A 5,582-nucleotide genomic window follows, 5' to 3' on the forward strand; every position below is an offset into this window, starting at 1 on the left:
TGAACTTTTTGCAAAATTTTCTTTGAAGACCTAGCGCTCCACGCCTCCACCGCTCCTTTTGGCAATTAACGAAGAAGAAGGTTTTTCTCCGGCAATGGTATTCCTCGAACTTCGGTAGTACTTTTGGCGATGGTATCTCTCCAACGGTGGTATTTCTCTCTTGCGGTAGTATCTCTCCAGTTGTTTTCTCTCATATCTCTCTCTCTAGCGAATAGCGATGGTGGTCATTATTCCATCGTTCTAGTGTTATCTAGCAACCAACGGAACTCCCCAGTCTCTCCTATGGTTATCTATCTCGTCTCTCTCTCTCTCTATCTAGTAGTAGGCTCCTTGCTCGTTCATCAGGTATTTCCTCTCTCCTTTGTTATTTCAAAGAGTTTAATCAGGCTAACAAATGCTTGTTAGACTCTGGGTCATCAATGTGGATCGTTTTGATTTTCTATTAGGGCTATCAATGATTTGGAACCTCAACGGTCATTAGTCTGGCTAACAAATCTTTAAGGTCTCGTCGTATCTGGCATAAACAACGCACAAAGTGAGCCCTCGGATCTTACTACCCAATACTAGAGGCACCTCAAAGGAGACTTCAGAACCCAGGGTTCGACATGTAAACCAATCCAGAACCTTACTCCCAGCAAGTATGACATCAAATCCACTACATTCATCTTTAGCCCCATGTTCCATTTAAACCATATATAATTTGAGATAAGTAGATAGATAGATACATACATATAGTCAAATAAGTACAAGGAGAGAGAGAGAGAGAGAGAGAGAGAGAGAGAGAGAGAGAGACTTGGGGAAGATTTAGGAAACTCTTCATAAAGGCATATGAATTTTTGCACCGATCCATGTGAATTTCTTGAATGGGTTTCTTCCTTTCTAGGTCCTCAATCTCAGCTAACCTATGGCAATCCATAAGCGTTAGGAGTGATAGGTTCTGTAAGTTTGAGAGATTTGGAAATTTTTCTATTTCTGTGCAACCACTTGCATATATTCTTTCCAAACTTGATGGATGCTCTGGGATTGATTTATGTCTTTTACAGTCTTGTAGTACAAGTTCCTTGAGTTGAGAAAGGCCATTGATGCTATCTAGAAAATTACAAATGCTAGTTTGGCTCATATTCAATCCTCCCAAAGAAGATAAACTCCAAAGACTAGAAAATTGTTTCAATGATGTGCAGCCACCAGTGTGCAAGTAATATAAATTTGGTGGAAGTTCTATAAGTGCTTTAAGCCTCGTGCAGTCACCCAACCAGAGATTCTTGAGGTTAGAAAGTTGACTGATGCTATTTGGTAGACTGGAAAAATGGTTGCCATAGAGATCCCAAAGTTCTAATGACCCTAGGCTCTTAATGGAATTGGGTACCTTCATTCATTTGATAGATAGTTTTTAGGTTCTCCAACGATACAATGGAATTGGGTACCTTCATTCCTTTAATAGATAGTTTTGAGGTTCTCCAACTGTACAATGGAATTGGGTACCTGTTTTATAACAGTTTCTTCCAAATCAAACAATTGTTTCTTGCTTAGTTAAATACAAGAAATCAGGTTTAACCTCAAGGAATTCCCACAAGACAATTTTTGCTTTACAGGTATTCTTTTTCTTATATTTTTTTTTATAAAACATTTGCTTATAAAATATGGAATGGAATGGACCTAGTTTATTTATTATGGTTTATATTGGACTGGATTGGGTTGAACCAATGTCTAGTCTATTGATAGAAGATAAGATTGGGGTTGTCAATGGACCATGTTTGGGCAGGACACAATCTGAATCGAATTAAAACCAATTTGAACAAGTTGGACAGTCCAATAAGTCAATGGATTGGATTGGTCCAATCCGATCCAAGTTGAACAGTCCAATAAGTCAATGGATTGGATTGGTCCAATCCGATCCAAGTTGAACAGTCCAATAAGACAATGGATTAGACCAGTCCAATCCATTCAAAGTTGAATAGTCCAATAAGATAGTGGATTGGGTTGGACTTGTCCAATCCGATCTAGGTTGAACAGTCTAATAAGAGAATGGATTGGTCCAAGTTGAATAGTCCAATAAGACAATGGATTGGGTTGGACCAGTCCAATCTGGTCCAGATTGAATAGTCCAATAAGAAAATGGATTGGTCCAAGTTGAACAATCCAATAAGATAGTGGATTGGACTTCCAATCCAGTCTACGTTGAATAATCCAATCCGGCCCACAGTAGATTGGATTGTATGTGGATTTTTCACTTCAAAGTCAAACTTAATTTTATCATTTTAGACTTCTTGTATACAAGTTCTAAATTCTATTTTTGTAAGTGCATACATGTTAAATCAATGTTTTTTGAATGCCCCAAACTGTGGTGTGTTCTAGAATACAAGATTTTGGTGTGTTCCAAAACCAACCCGGCCAGTTTGAGAACACGTCATGGCTTAAAAAAGCATGTATTTGTTGTGGCATGTTCCAGAACCAAACAAAATGGGTATCTACCACAGTACCAAACACCACCTACATTGGTGTGGATCTGATTCTTCTAGATAAGATGGGTTGTTCAATCACAAACCAAACCCAACTTAGTCTCCTAAATGTTTCAACACTTTACCTCTTGGATAGTGGTCTCAAAACAAAATATATACATATAGTTTCTCAGCACTCAGTATGGGGTTATTAACTAGTATGAGCAATATTGCTCAAGGCAAAAATAATTTTGTGCATTCATTTTTATTAGGAGAAGGGTTTCCCATGAAGGTCAACTAGAGAGCTTCTGTATACAAGCCCACCTATTTATGTGAATCTACCACAGAAGGCATCTTGTTACCAACCCAAACCATCCACCAGATAAGAGACCCACTAGATTTGATCAAATGTTCAATCCTACAATCCACATTGGCCATTTAAAGTTTTATTTCTTAACATAAAAAACTTGCCTATGAAAAAGGGCTTGCTTTGCACACAAGGAAAAGTTCCATGAATAGAGGGTGGGTAGAGGGCTCGCTAAATGATTCAACTAGTAGACCTGTTCCCTTTTCATTATTATAATTAGAGGTAACTTTAGTTCTTACATGTGTAGATTCTCTCTAGTTAGGTTGCCTTGTGTATTAAGTATATCTATTAATCATTCACTCTCACTATACACGTGGCTTTTCCTGCAGAGCCTGATAATATTTGAATATGTATAAAATGGTCAAAAAGTGAAGTTTTAGAAGGATTGCTGATGTAGAAATAGTTCCTTAACGGAGGCTTTCCATCTCTTTTTGATGTAGCTGCGGGCAAGGAGGTGAGTGTGGCAGATTGTACACAAATTCGAAATGAGAACATTCATCGTGTGGGTACCCCAATTCCATAGAAACTATATTGATTGTGAAGTTGGACCCATGTTGGAGTTGCTGCAAAGGTTATACAACCCATAAATTGACATTAACAGAGGATACAAGGAAATGGACATAGGAAAAATTGGGTCAATTTTCTGTCGGTTCATTTTACAACTAGTTGACTCTTTTGGAGGACCAAGACTTTTCAGAAAGCAAAGTTTGGTGCAAGAACATGATCCAAAGTAGCTTTCTTCATATGGAGTGCTTGTTTCAATAAAATCCTTGCAAGGGACAACCAGTTGAAGAGAGGGATGACTATGGCTAGTGTTGAATGATTTTTCGTATTGGATGTATGCTACTTATCTTCTTTTGTTGCAGATGATTTCAGTCACTTTGTAATATAGATCATGTTCTCATTGTGACAGCAAACAATAGAAATGAAATAATTGGGTTTATCTCAATATGTTCACTTAATCCAGATTCCTTATACAGCCACTCGCAGAATGATTCCTTGGTTACAGAATGATTAAGATGGTTAAACTGCCTATAACATCCTTTTATAGAGTGCAGAAACAGTTGGCTTAATATCTAGTCTATTGACTAGATATTAAGTTGGTGAAGCCCACCAAGTGTTGCACCGGGATGTGGTCCTCTTGATATGAACAATTTCTTTAGGAAAATGATTTTTTTTTTGTGTTTGATTGCGGATGAAGATGGAAATCATTTTGTTTATTTTCTGAGAAATTAGGGAAATAATTCATTCCTTATTGAGTATTATTTTATGAGGAAAACATTTTGTTTCCCTTCATTATTTTAGTTGCAACCAAAGTGTTTTCTAGGAAAAACATTTAATTTGGACCGGATTGGGTCCAATCCGGTCCATTTGCATTTCAATTGGACTGGACTGGATCCGGTTTGTATGAGGTTTGGACCGGATTTGGTCCAATCCATTTGTAAATGGACCAATGTTGGACTGGACCAGATTGGATCAAATCCAGTCCAATTGACAGCCCTAGTTGCATTTGACATTCTTTGCAATTAATATTTCGATGTTTTTTTTCACTTCAAGGATTATTTTAAGTTTTGAGTTATCAAAACTCTTAGAATTAATCTTTCTGGTTCCAAAATTCATTTTAAGACTTGATACTTTGGAATTAAAATAATCAATTAACTTTTAATAATTTTTTCGCTCAAAAACTTTTATCTTCAAATAATGACATTTTTTTAGTAAAATTTTAACCAACAATTGTTGATTGCATTTTGGAGTAAAATTCAACCTTAAATATATATTCATTATTATATATATATTTTTTTTGGGGGGGGGGTTGAAAAATTAGTCTTCCCCCGCTAGGGTTGTAAGCGAGCTTAGCCAAATAGCCAACTATAGCTAGCTACTTAGACTCAATTCATTAAATACACAAACTTGGGTCAAGGATTATTGAGTTGAGCTTGAGCTTAGTCTAGCCAAGTTTAAGCTTTATAATACCCGATTCAAGTAGTTCATGAGTCATGAGCCTTATTGAGCTTCTAATAAAATATTATTTATATTAATTAAGGTTCAAAATATTGATATGTATCAAGTCGTATCAACTGATATTTATTGTATTAGTAGCTTTCTGATATAGTCCTATAATAGGTGTTTCAGGGTCTCACCTGGTTTAGGGGGTACATGGGCTTTAAACCGACCCCTTTTTGAATCTTAATATTAATTTATTTATAATATAATAAACAAGCTTATAATCAAGTTTTCTAATATCTTTTTTATTTAAAATATTTCATAATATTGATTTATTTATAATTTTTAATGGGAATTAATTGGCTTAAACCGAGTCAGGCTCAAATAGCACACAAGTATCAACTCGAGTCAAGTTCAAATATGAAATTCAAACTAGATTAAGCGTGAATTGAATTTCAAACTTCGAATTTTTGAATTGAGCTTGAACTTGAACTATCCAAAACTTGATTCAACTCGGTCCGATTACACCCCTAATAAAGAGACTTTCGTGAGGTCTTTGACAATCATAAAAACCTCCTTGAGGTTTCATTTTCACAAAAATTTCCTATATAATATTTTAAAGAATTACAATTGCCTCACTTTTCTTGTTGTCATGGATGAAAAATATTGGCATAATGTATTAGTTTTTCAAAAATATCCATTTTACCCTTATATATATCAATTTATATGAAAATCTACTAAAATATCCATCCTCCCAAAATTTCACTTTTAAATAAAAATTCTGAGTAAGATGAAAAATGAAAAGAACAAAAGAACTTTACTCTATAAAAGCA

Source organism: Nelumbo lutea, chromosome 2 (assembly GCF_056320005.1).
Source record: "Nelumbo lutea isolate HS-2025 chromosome 2, American lotus-T2T, whole genome shotgun sequence".
NCBI classification, from domain to species: domain Eukaryota; kingdom Viridiplantae; phylum Streptophyta; class Magnoliopsida; order Proteales; family Nelumbonaceae; genus Nelumbo; species Nelumbo lutea.